This window comes from Scheffersomyces coipomensis, assembly GCF_036884675.1.
Source record: "Scheffersomyces coipomensis strain NRRL Y-17651 chromosome Unknown DFJ63scaffold_2, whole genome shotgun sequence".
In the NCBI taxonomy this organism is placed as follows: domain Eukaryota; kingdom Fungi; phylum Ascomycota; class Pichiomycetes; order Serinales; family Debaryomycetaceae; genus Scheffersomyces; species Scheffersomyces coipomensis.
The window spans coordinates 1,011,620-1,026,663 of NW_027042893.1; positions in this window are offsets into that span (position 1 = coordinate 1,011,620).

A 15,044-nucleotide genomic window follows, 5' to 3' on the forward strand; every position below is an offset into this window, starting at 1 on the left:
CAAGGTTAAAGATTTATAAATTTTAATATATTAATTATTGCCAATAAAGTATCCAAAAGCGTTACAATTACAACTTGAATTAAGTTTCATTAAAATAGCTAAAAGCTAAAAGTTTCGTTGAAAACCTAAATAGATTGTAATATAGTTAGTCTTTATTAAAGATGATCATTCTATTATTTATTTCACATTCTTTGCATGTCCAACACATAAACGTTGTTCAAAATTATCCATAACGAATTTAAATTAATATCAAATTCTAAATAGATTAAACAAAGGTTAGTATTATTTGAATCTAAGCATATATTTCAACAAAAGATCCACAAAACCCGTGTTATCTTGAAAAAGGATACATGTCCACTTAATGAAAGACTAAGAGAAAGAAAGAAAGAGAGAGATGTATATAGTTAAAATTTAAAAACGATTTGGATTTGGATTTGTTACAAAAACAATTTTGTTGAGTGCTAAAGGGAGATATATCACATTTGAAGTTATATGGATACGTTGATCATAGATTAATTAATTATAATTGATTAGAGATATCTTGACTACATCTACAATTGTAATAAGTAAATAATTATACGATATATATATATTAACTGATAGATAGTACTACAAACCCCACGCAGCTGTTACCATACATATATAGATTACTGGTACAGATTACATCTTGATGCTAAAGACTTAATTCAATTAATGGAACTGATTCCTTCTGAAGACAAAGACGCACTTCAATTACTAATACAGATCATACCGTGTTGGTACAGACGTACTATAATAAGTGCTCCTCATATGAAACTGTAAACATAAGTTAATATTAAATTCTAAATAGATTAATGATAGTTAGAATAAGACGCACCAATACTTGTATACAGCTAACGTATAACAATGTCATTTTCAATGGGTTTGCCAACTTAGAAAGATAATGAAAAGACAGAAGTAAAAAGAAAATGAAAGGATATCTATCTATATATATATATATATATTAAGAAGAGTTGTGTAAGTTTCAAAATGTGTAAAAAATTTGTTGATCAAAAAAGGGGGGAGATGTTTCAGATTTGTTGGTACTAATAATAGAACTTACTCCAGTCTAGATTAATCGATCAATAAAGTGATAGAAATGACTTGAGAGTATATTATATCTTCTACAATTGAAATAAGTAAATAAATAATTAAACGAAATATATATTAAAAAACCATAAAACCGACTCACTAGATTACTTCTTCTCTTCCTGGGAGTGTTACTTGGCGTCAGCTTTAACAAATGTTCCTATAAGATGTAAGTAAATAGTAATCCTAAATAGTTTATCATAATTATAAATATACAACAGCGAACACATCACTAAAGTCTGGGAGCTCTTAAAAAACCTTGTAGTAGTAAAATTAAAAAAAAAACAGAAAATTCAAAATAATTCGGAAAAATACAAATTCTTTATCATATGATTACAGGTCATATTTCTTTTGAACACATAAATTTAAACAATAAGCAATCAATCATCAAGAACAAATGACAATATTAGATATAGTAGTATCTTAACCTTATCAAATAAGTTTTCTGAATTAGATATATATGATTAATTGATCTTCAACACCGATGGCAGTACCACAGACCTGAAGAAATTGATATGAGATCAACTATTAATGACCTTCTCCATATAAATGAAAACTACACTATTAAACCATTTTTTGATAATCATAAAAAGAATTATATATATTCTAAGTATTTAAATTTAAAAACATAAACTCAACAAATCTATTTCAAGGAGGTTCGTAAACACTAAATAGGTTAGTAAAAGTTAATTTTTGATCTTAAATAATGCAATGGTTAGTTAAAATGAAGTGAAACCTTATAAAGAATCTACCAAGAGCATTCTTGGATAATACGTTGAACTTAACAAGCAAAGCAAGTAAAGTTACTGACGTTAAAGAAAGAAAGAAAGAAAGAAAGAAAATGTGTTGCCATATTTTTTTGAAAAGTTTGAGTTGAATCCCTTTTTTTAAGGGGCAAGACAAGAACACAATGGAGATCAAAAAAGACTTTTGAGAATCAAATCGAATCGAATCGAATCGAAAATCTGAGACAAATCGGATTTATCAAAACGCGTAGCTTAATTTAGCTATACAAATGAGGTTGAATCAATTAATGACCTAACTGATTCACACTAGTACATTCAATGGAAGTACATTTGACTCCATTGTGTTAACGACACAAGGCTACATTTGATCTTATCAATAATACAAATATGATACTTTTAATATAACTACCAGCATTAATCAATTAATTCAACTACCCTAAAGCAAGTAAGTAAAATGTAAATACCTAAATAAATTATCATAATAATATCAATAACCAATCGTCATGAACCACGTTATCATCATAGTTTTAATCAACTAAAGTGTTTCTCGTCATAATAATAATCAGCTAAAAGAAAGAATATCATAAATATAAAAAATCTCAAAATTTTTGTTGATAATTTATTTTTAAACGTCGTTTGAAAGAATTGAACAGCTCATAGAAAAGTATGTTTCAATTGGCAGTTAAGTAAGAGTAATTAATAGTAGTGAGCTTGGGTACTTTAACTTTAATGAACTACATAATTCGATATATTTAAAGATAATATAATATAATTTATATTTTGCCACATGCACCAAATGCAAAGGGGTCCAACCAATAAAGAAATGTAAGCAACCAAGAAAGACCATAGTTAGTATTGATCCTAAATAACTCATCATTGTTAACTTTCATGAATATCGGATTAAATCAAATATCCTATTAATTCCTAAAAGGATGACAATTTCATCATTTCATTAATAAAAGAAAGTGTGTTGTAAATTTAATAATTTTCTCTTTCCTTTTATATTCATTTGAGAATGAAAACCAAAACGGTTTGAATTAACCGCTGTATGATAATATTGACCTGAATAGAGCTTATAATACTAACATTGATCAATCAGATAAGTACAATCAAATGATTATGGAACTACGTATTTATATTGTAAAGAATTTATAACAATTATATATTAATTTCAACATCGAAGGTGAAGTTTCAACCTTTTTAAGGATAATCACTTTATAAGTCAGTACATTAAGCCTAAATATTTTGTTCAAAGTAAGGAATAGTTATTCTGATCATTTCGAAATAGATTTTAAGTTAAATTAAATCGTACTTTTAAGATATCAATAAAAGTCCCACTTGGTCTTAACAATCAAGTAGAAGGAAAAGATTTGTTATGTCTTTTAATTTTTGAATCTTTCAGAATTAAATTTAAGGGGTAGAAATTGCGATGGCAAAACTTTTGGTCAAAATGGTCACATGATTAAACTCAAAGATGTTGTAATATAGATGTAATGGAGATATTAGAGTTGAAGGGTGAATGCTGATGAATATGAGACTACAATAATCTACAAAAGTGTTGATAAAATAAGATAAGATAAAATAATTAAATTTAATTTAAAGTGAGCTACAACATTGACATATTTTAGAGAAGGAAAGCACATTTCATTCGAAAGAATGGCTAAATGGAAATGTTAATGGTTAAATCCTAAATAAATTGAATGTTGGTATCATGGACGTGTAAACGGACAACTATCACAAGATGAAAACAAGGTTTATTATCCTTCCTGCTAATATAGAAAGAAAAAGTATAAACAAATAAATAAATAAATTAATTAATTCTCAAAATTTCAAATTTAAATGAAATATTTGTAAGAATAGCGGTTAATTTGAAAATTTTACAAAACTACAAAGATATTTAATAAATCATTATAATCATTTACATTTTAATATATATTTAGATCCAAATTCAACATTTTCAGGTCCATTAATCGATCACTTGATGTATTAGTTAGTAATAATGAATAACCTATAAATTGAAATAATAATAAAAATACTGCTCAACAACCTCAGGCACATTTCTCTAGAACTTAATTATATATAATACCTAAATAATATCAAGGAAGTTAATAAAACTATATTTAATAATTTCTTACAAATGAAAACAAACTTGTCATCCAAAGATAATGTTTTGGAAAGAAGAAAAGTGATGATAAATTAATTATTAGTTTATATTTTTCTGCATGGTTTTCAATTTGACAAAGCTGAAACACAGTTATACTATAAACTCTACAAAGTATAGAAAAAACAATATAATAATAATTAAAAGTAAATATACATTACGATAACCAATTCGAAGAAAATAAAAATACGAATAACTAATATTAACCATGAATCTCGAGCCTATAATGAAATTAGTAAATGGAGAACCTATAATAATTATCCACGTCAACCAAATTTTGATGCCTTTGATTAATTTTAATTCAACAAAACCACGGAAACTTCAACCAGAGAGAAAAGAATAAGAAGGATATAAATTAAATTAATTTAGATCAAATTTTGGTTCTTTTTATAGTAAACAAAAAAATGAGAGCGGTTAAAATTATAAAATTACTTTTGATGTTTAATAATATAAATTTAAATGTACATTTGAAATTAGAGAAATAATGATCCACTTAGTTTGACTCGAGTTATTATTAACACACATTATAGATGACCTAGAAGTAAATAACATTGAACACCTAAATATATTCGATCTGTATTAGTGAAATGAAATAAATAGCAATTTTATTTTATTATAGATTTCTAATTAAGATAACTATTGAGGATCGATTGCATTCCCTTAGAAATAAAACCTTTAGATTTGCAAGGAGCCACTAGTTAGTTTTGCCATGTTCTAGATAGATTAACTTGTTAGTGATACAAATCCTATTTTTCTCTATGACAGTTTGCCATCGAATAAGTGAAAGAAAGAGGAAGAAGAAGATATAATAAATTTTAAAAATGTTGTAAATATTTAGTTTGCGAATATATAAGAAGATTAAGAGAGAATTAAACTTTACACTTTAATGATCCAGTTAACTACAAATGAATTACAATATAATAAATATAACAATGTTTATAATTTTAGCTATTTATATAAAGTGTGCAATAATTCCTTTAATACTTTCGGTGAATTGTTAAGAAAAGTTCCCATATTTCAATCTTGATTTTAAACCATTTTCAAAATTGAATTCATGGTTAGTACTTTATATCAATCATTGATATCCTAGATATGATTAGTAGTAAGTGTAAGTGAGAGGCTATCACAATACACCGCCAGTAGTTGGTAGATATGATAAGTACTTATACTCTAAAGAAGAAGAAAAGTTTTACTAAAAATGAAATGAATTCACAAAACATTATGTTTTTTTTTTAACCCCTGAGAAATTTACACATTTCTACAAAAATAACTATATACGTGTACAATTCATATAATCAATCAAGTTATCATTGGTAAAGTTATTATTCTTATGGCTTGATCAATCGATTTCAATTGAGATATCTTTGTAATACGATTAACAAGTAATAACCAGTTTAATAACCAGTAGATTGATTTACTTCAATAAAGGGGTTAATCAAAAGATTATATAATGATAGTATAGATTTATCTTGAAACTACATTGACTCTTAACAACACATAAACAATGTAAATGGTAAATATATTAATTAAACATCAATTGGTCTTACATACTTCCCTTTATAGTTAATTTTAATTTTAAGAAAGAATTATCATGACTCTTAATCCTAAAATTGAAGTTAAGTTAAATACTAGATAAAAGCAATAGAGTTAATAATAGTTGAATCAAGAATGCAGTTTGAATTAATCAAGACAAAAATCAATTTCAGGATGTATAACTTAAGACAATGGTAGGCCTACCTAACAGATTCGATCAACAATTAATTATTTCCCAAATAAAGACCTAAAAGATTAAACAATTAATCAAATTCTTAAATAGATGTAGTACACGGTTAATAAGTGGAATATTATTCCAGGTAAACAATATACAACTGATATTATGGATCAATACACACAATAATTTCAAATAACCAATTAGAATACAAAGGAAAAGAAGATGAAGATGAAGAAGAAGAAGAAGAAGTACAAATTATTTCCTTATTTTTCTGTTTGATTTTTAAATGATTTAAACAAATTTACAACTACAAGATGATTTTACAATCATATATGATTAGATACAAATATACCAATACTTTTACATTAAACTATAGCCTCACATCAAACATTAATCTATATTCTATCTTTATAACAAACGTTAGCTGTTATAACAGTTAATAATAAGCTATATTCCTAAATAAAGTTTATCAAAGTAAGATACTGTAAAGATTGTTAGAAAAAATTAACACAAATTTTTGATTGTAAATTAGTGTTTTTGTATGCTTTCTGTTTAATCAGCGATTCAAATTTTTTATAAAAGTCATTTACAATAAATATCTACATTAATTAACGATATAAGATATAATCAAATATACATTTTTTCAATCAATATTCGGACTAAGTAACAATATACCTTCCTTAGATCTCTAGTAAAATCAATAATTTACCTAAATAGTAATTCTAAATGTTAGCTGGTTCAATTGTTTATTTAAAGTTTTGATTTCTTACCTTACCCATATTGAATTAAGTACTGAAGACCTAAATAGATTATAGTAACGTTATTTGGAGATCAAAAGCATCCTACCAAAAGGTCAACAATTAACATTTAACCTAAACATAATAGATAAAACAGGATGACAATCTAACAATAGAGAAGAATAAAGAGATTAATTTTTGAAAATGTATTTGTTGTAAATTTATATTTATATTTATATTTATATTTATAAAATTATTAAGCGCTAATGATATTTCAATTACAAGCATTAAACTTAAAGGTATATACCAAAGAAGAGATCATGAGAATAAAAACCGTAAGAAGTCAAAATGCTGTATACAGCAATACTAGCATCCTTAGTAATTAGTAAATATCCTAGAAATAACATAAGTAGTTAGATTGATAATTCTGCTATAGTAGAGAAGAAGAAGTAAAATACAAAACAGAAGTTTATAAATATACGCGGGAGGAGATAGAATAAATAAAATAACTACAATAAGAGATGATAAATTATAAATATAACGTACATTATAAACATATTTATTCTTTTCAAGTGGACCAAATACCCACTAAAAGTAAGTACTATGGTATCCTAAATAGATTAATTAAGTCATATTTATCAAAGGTAATTTTTTCGAACAAAAACATCACTAAAATATCAACTAAGGATAGAAGAAAGAAAGAAGAAGAAAGAAAGAAAGAAAGAAAGAAATAAAGAAATTTTAAAAAATGAGCATTTTCTCTCTATTTATAGCATTGGGCGATTAACATTAAGAAATTACTTCTACACAGTAAATAAACAAAACATTTATACATGTATATTATACTAATTTAATCCAATTAATAATGGATGAATATTATCACTAAAAATTATAATAAGAAATTGAAGCTGAAGACACCTCATATCATCCCAAATTCATGTTGAAATCAAAATGAATACAATCAAGCGTTAGTAGAATTAAATGATAACCTAAATGAATCTGTTATTGTTAATCTATGTTGTCAGATCTATTAGAAATGATAAAATCCATGAAGGCTAAAATGAAGAAGATGAAGAAGAAGAAGAATAAAAGATTTATCTAAAATAATTTTGATCTCTTTATTTTTTATATATCCAAGCGGCTAAAAATATATGACCTCCTTGAATGATCACAAGTGATGAACAAACAGCTTAATCAAATTCAATCTACTTAATTTATAAACTCTACAAAGTTTTGATTAACTTAACAATATAAACAAATATAACATTACCACAAAAAAATCACTACAATCATATTAAATTCCTAAATAACAAGTTATGTTCTTCATCCTAAATAGATTGTAAAATATTAAAAACTACCAAAACGAAAATAAATTAACTGTGAAATCTCTCCAAACTAGATTCTTCTGGTACAAAAGATTCTGCTAATGTCAGGGATCAGGCCAAAGTCCAGGTACAGATTATAAACATTCAAAGTTCCAATTACACACAGATGGAAGAAATTCATTAAAAGAAAAAGTATCTTGAATTTATAATATTTTATGAATTTTTCAATTGTATTTTATATATAGACCTTTTTATTCAGCGTTTAATTAAGTAAATGAATATATGAGTCAACACTATAAAGTTAGATATATATGAGCTACGTTAAACTACATATAAGAACATACTGAATATAAATCAAAATAAAATTATACAATATCCGTCAAGATTTATTTATTGAAAATTAAGTTAACTGCTTATCAAATGAGAATCCTAGATTCTTAATTCATAACATAATCCTAAATAGTTGTTAGTATGTAAAACAGGTACAGAAAGAGTAAATCTAGTTAGAGAATACTAAACTGTACTAATGGATCAGAAGAAGAAGAAGAAAAGTAATAAACTCTGATAGACTTTTTAAAATTTTAAATCTTCATAATTACAAAAATATTCTACAATAAATTTCAAAATTTAAATATACAAAATTTTTATACATTGAATAATAGATCTTTTTTGCAGGCTTTATCTTACATTGACAATCTCATTACTTCTAGTTAGTAAGTAGTATATTCCTAAATAGACTTGATCAAAGGTAAGTTCAGCATTCTTATTGCAGAAAACATACATATTTCAATAATACTCCATGTTAATTTAAAAAGAAAATGATGTAAATAAATTCAAATAAATTTGAAATTATTCATTCCTTTTAATATAACTCCCTTCGGCGTCTAAAATTAAGTTCAAGAAAAATTGATCATTCTTATTGACATAGCTAATATGATCATTTGAAGAGAATCTACATTGAATTCTACAAATTCTTAAATTAAACTTATAATATATATTAAAAATGTGTTCAACATGAGATGCGAAATTTGTGAAAAAGCTATTTTCAAAGGCCCTAAGAGTATTTAAATGTTAGTATTCAAAACTTGAAATTCCTAAATAGACTGTTATAATCTGAAAAAATTAATCTCCATAATCAATATTCATTTTTGATGTAAAGAAAGAATTACATAAATTTTGTAAAAAAAATGTAATTTTTCTGTTTTATATTAGTTCCTCCACGCTACCATACTCCAAATATTTTAAAACAGTAATGTCGCGGTTATTAGACAAACACAATTTTCAATAAACTACAATCGACTTTAATCATATAAGTAAATTAATTATTTATATTAGTTGTAAGCAGGTGTCTGTATCATGGAAGAAAATAAAAATTATTGATTCACCCTATTGTTGTTAGTAATTAAATACTTCAAATCCTAAATAATTTGTTACCTTGATAAAGAACAAGTTCAAATAAAATATTTTAAATCTCATATTTTGGAAAACCCTTTTTAGAGCTTAACATTTAAGAATAGTTATGAGCGGTTAATTTACTTTAATAATTTACAACTACAAAAGAAAGTTGGATATTATAAATTTATATTAACTTAAATAATACTCAAGTGTAACATTCACCTAATGATTATTATAAATTCCTAAATATTCATTGTAGAGTTAATTAGTTACCCCATTTTCAAAAATACCAAAACGTAGTAGAAATAAATCTTACTTTAAAAAGAAAACACAATAAGAAATATTTTTGAAAGAAGATGATATACAAATCTGTGCTTTTATACTTTGAGTTTTTCTATTAGCGGTTAAAATTATATTATAATTTACAAACTACATAAACTTTTAAAGAGTTAGTTAAATAAAATAAAATATAAGTATATTCGTTGCTGCATTCAATAAACAACATTTCTAAAAACGAGATTAGTAAACTTCGAAATGAAAGAAATTAAAGAAACCTATATGTGAATACAATTTTAAGTCATAAATATGATTATCAAAGTTAGCTTTGTCAACTATATCATAAGCAAGATGATATCCATACTTTGCACAATGAAAAAGAAAGAAATTTGAATAAAAGGACAATTATAATTTCAAATTAAATAGTTTATAAATTTTATTGAGCGGGTAAAACTTAATTAAATTAAAAATTAATAATGTGTTTTGTTTATTACAGAAATCTACAGTTATATTTAAATAACAATATCTAAATAGATATAACAATTTTATAATTTGAAATATATAATTTATCAAACATATCACTTAATAACGGAAGCATTTAAACTAATAAACTAATGTTAAATATTTTAAATCCTAAATAAGTTTTGAATAGTAGTAAGAAATCATTTATAGTTATTATAGAATAATAAAACCAGGATTAATCAATAATCATCAATGCAAGACAGAAAGGAAAAATTCAAATAGTGAAATATTCCATACAAACTCTTGATAGAAAGAAACAAAGATGAATGAATATATATAAAACAAACATCAACAGAAATAAAACATTTAAATTAAATTAAATGAGTAAAAGTAAAAGTAAAAGTAAAAGTAAAAGTCGGGTAAATTTGTTTTTTTTTTTCGCAACCTTTAAAAATATTTGATCACATGACTCTTGATTTTGCTTAATGTGTTAAAAAGATCTATAAACACCAGATCTAGATCCATGTCAATGCCAGATCCCTGGTCCCTGGTCCCTGATCTTATGGTATGAAATACTTATAATGAAATCAATCAAAGAGATTTATCACATATGACTAAATGGTTAAATCAAATGGGTTGTTTGATTGAGTGTTATACCGCTCTACAACTCTACAAAAGTTATCAATAGGTTTAATAAATATACATGTTATACATTACCATTATCTAATCAATCATACAAATAACAAATGTACAGAACTAAAAGTAAATATGATTCTAATCCTAAATATAATCATCCAAGTTAGTGGAATAAAAATCAGTTGTATAAAGATGTTTCGGGTTATACTAAGGATTAAAGAAGTAAGTAAAATAAATCAACAAAATAAGCATAATGATACTTCTTTTTATATTACTTATACAGCGACTAAAATGAAATGTTTGATTTATACATCACTATTGTGAATATCATATTACAGATCTCAAACGCTAGATAAACCCAAAATATAAACCCAAAATGTTACGAGAATTATTATTGTACGAGTTAGATCAAATTCTACATTATAATAACAAATGTTTAAATGAATATACAAAATTTTATATTATTTGTGAATATATACGCATACTCTTTACTTAAACAAAGCCACCTAGATGAGCTTGAAAAAGTACTGGATTAAAATATCTCTAATTGGAAGTTAATATTTGATTCCTATATAAAAAGTCAAAGTAAGTATTCAAATACTTAGATTGCAACCACAAAACTTTCTTTCTTAATAACATTTTCAACAGGGTTTCATTTAATCCTAAATAATCCTAAATAGTTTAAATATAGTTAGTCGTTCGTCTTGAAGTTTAATATACATCATTGCAACTAGTAAAAGAAAGGAATTATCAATGTTTTTTTTTTGTTTAATTTTTGTTGAGTTTTATATTTTTTTTAAATTGCTAATTTTACCCCTTGATCTGAAGAAGTGGTTAAATTTAAAGTAAACATATCTTTACTATACTACACTTTGTAAACATAACTTAGTTTAAATTAATATAAAAGTTTATACATTATCGAGAGTATTTAACTGGCAGTTAATCTTAAAAACTAAATTATCAAAGTAAATTTGATGTAAAGTGATTAATTGATACCACCTATCAATTAAACTGCTAATTCGTTTGCAAGGTCAATCTATAAGTAGTACAATAGATTTACAAAGTAATAATTAGAATTAATAAGATATATATATACGATGTATTATAAATGAAAAGCAAACAAGGGTTGAACTAAATTATATAAATGTAAGAAATCCTAATCATAAATAAACTTATCAAGAGTTAGTAGTATTCCGTCATTAAATGGAGGATATAAGTCTAATAAATTCAAAGAGCTAATATTCAAATACAGCTCTAAAATGAAAGAACAGAAAAGAATATAAAATAAAATAACATTAAGAGAGAGAGAGAGAGTATATTTATATTCATTTTAAAATTTCTAATAGCGGTTAAATTTTATTTATATAAAACTACAATTTTAAATAAACTAAGTATCTGATAATATTTCCATTTCCACTTTAACAATATCAAAGGTTAATAAAAGTAGTTGAATCCTAAATAAAAGTAATAAACAAATTAGAAACTATACAACTTTGACAGCATTGCAGAATTTGACTTAAAGATAAGAAAGAAAAGTGCAAAAATTAAGAAAATGGTTTCTACAAACTTTTGAGTTTTGATCATTTTATAAACAAGAGTTTAAAAGCGGTTAAATTTTTATGGAATAGACTACAATAAAGATATTAAACATTAAACGGTCTGTACATTAACAATCAATCATTTTTATTATTTATGCTGCTATTAGATCAGAAAGATCAGGGATTTATGCTAAAGTTAATAATCAATTTTAATACCTAAATAACTTTTGATGTTATTAAACAAACTGACTTTGTTTTAACCATTTAGACTATATAATAGATGGACGAATTGCTAGTATTAATAAAGAAAGTACCTAAATAGAATGTTATACCCAACACTAAAAAAATTGAAAATTAATAATAATACATTAAACACATTTGTAGAAAGAAAGAAGATAGATATAATTGTAAAATTTTTAATTTACTGTTTTTTTCTTTGTATTTAAATCAATATCTAGCGGCTAATTCAAATATACGTTATTTTACAAAATCTACATAAAGTATTATATAACTTATAATATACAAATTAGTTTATACATTTCCTGAATAATAAAAGACCCCATTGTGATTGTCTGACGACTTCATATCTAAAGTTAGTAAAATAGGATACCTAAATAGATATTAAACTAGACTGATGGTTATTTGCTTCTTTCAATTTACTAGAACAATAGCTAAACAAGAAAGAAGAAGTTTTAATAAAATAATTTCTATTTTGGTTGATTAATATTTATATTTCAAATGTATTTATTACAAGGCGGTTAACTGTACTACAAAAAGTAAGATAATTAAATGAAGCTTTATATACATTAAATGAGACTTCTACTTGGATAAACTAAAGTAGAAAAAGTCTCCTAATCAAATTAATAAAATCAAATTCAACCATACGATTCGTAAGTAATAATGAACAATTATCCTAAATAATATCTATATGATGTTAGTTGCATTCAGATTGAAGTGAAGAAAAGTTGGATTAATTTGTAGAAATAATTTATTTTAAATATTATTTATCCCTGAGGGTCAAACATCAAAACATTTTACAATCTCTACATTAAACAGTTACAATTTATAAAAGGGGTATATTACAGTATAAAATGTTTGGAAATGAATACCACTTATAACATAGTAAATTAATAGGCTAAATAATAACCAAGTTAATTAAAGTAAAAACCTACATAAGAAATAGAATTATTGAAACATTGCTGCTGATTCTAATCTGTGACAGAATGTAGAGACATTAATTCCTATTCAATGACCATGACAGATGCAATAGTTAAGTAGTTCCTAAATAGACATAAAAAATCAACAAATCTTAAATTGATAAGAAAGAAAGAGTATACCATAGTACGTTATATATATATATTCAAATTTAAATCATTTTATAACCAACCGATTTTAAAGCGGGTAATTTCTAATATTACATATTTAATCAAACTACAATAAACTCTTTAGTAAATATTAAACAATTTATATTATAAAATGATTGAACATAAAAGAAAAGTACTTCAGTCATAACAGTGTCAAAGCTCTAAAGTTAATAATCGATTTAACGCCTAAATAAATGTATAAGCAAAGTTCATTATCTTCATACTTATTAAGTTCATTATCATTCTAGAAGTGGTTAGTAAAAGTACCTAAATAGAATAATAATAAGGATGTGTGATATTATGTATCCAGCGTAGAGGAACCTGCTTAAGTAGAAGTTAAATATATTATAAATTTTCTTTTATGAATTAAATAATTTCAAGGGATAGAACAACTGTTTTTTACAAAACTATATTAAATAATAGATAAATTTATAATATACAAAAAGTGTTATACATTTAACAGAACATTGGTTTATTCTAATGACTTCTAAAGATTGAACTAAAAATTAGTACAAACGGAATACCTAAATAGAACTAAATTAGCATTGTTTCAAAAAATCTTCAATTTTCAACATCCTGTTTGTAAGTAATAATCAAATACCTAAATAAAAATAAAGCATAAAGACATCACAATTAAGAATAAAAGTTTCGTGAAAAATCCTTACAGAAGAAAGAATAAGTTTTAAATATAACAAAATTCTTATACATTTAATAGTATTATCACCAATTTAGACCTATCAGGAACGAAATTAGCTATAGGTAAGTAATGATGATAACCTAAATAAAGTTTGAAAATGAAAACAATATCAATCAGGGAGGTCCTAAGATCCATAATAAGAAGAAAGAATATATATATATATAATTAAATTAAATTAAAATATTATTTTATATTTTTTAATAGCGGTTAAATTATATAATTCTACAAATTAAATATTAATTATATAAAATATACTCAAGTAATATACATTCAATTCAATACAAGTCTCCCATTTTCTCAGGCGTTGATAGCTTTTTTAATTTAAAAGGTGATATCAATTAGACTTTCTAGACATGGTTAGTAAATATCCTAAATAGTTTAATATATGATAAAAGTAATCATAAACAATTAATTAACAGATTAACACTCCTACTTAAGGAAGAAAGATGTATTAAAAGATTAATTTCTTTAAATATATTTTATTAGATTTTATAGTGGTTAATATAAATTTACAAAGATTATATATATAATTTTAAATATAACAAAATTCATATACATTCAACATCCCTACGATATTTGACTTGTCTTACGTGAACAGTGATAAAACTAGCTATTGGTAAGTAATGATGACCTAAATAACTTTAAATATTAATCAATTAATACTGATGTTAAGCACAATAAAATAAATTTAATAGATGGTTAAAGCTGTGATTTAGAATTGAATGATACATTTTCAATCATAAAGTTAGTATAAATAAATCTTAAATAAATCTTAAACAAGTTAACTCGAATAATAATAAAAAGATCCATAAAGAAGTCAATAACTAAAAAGAAAGAAAGAAAGATGTGTTAAAATTTCAAACATATTTTTCAATTTAAATCATATTTA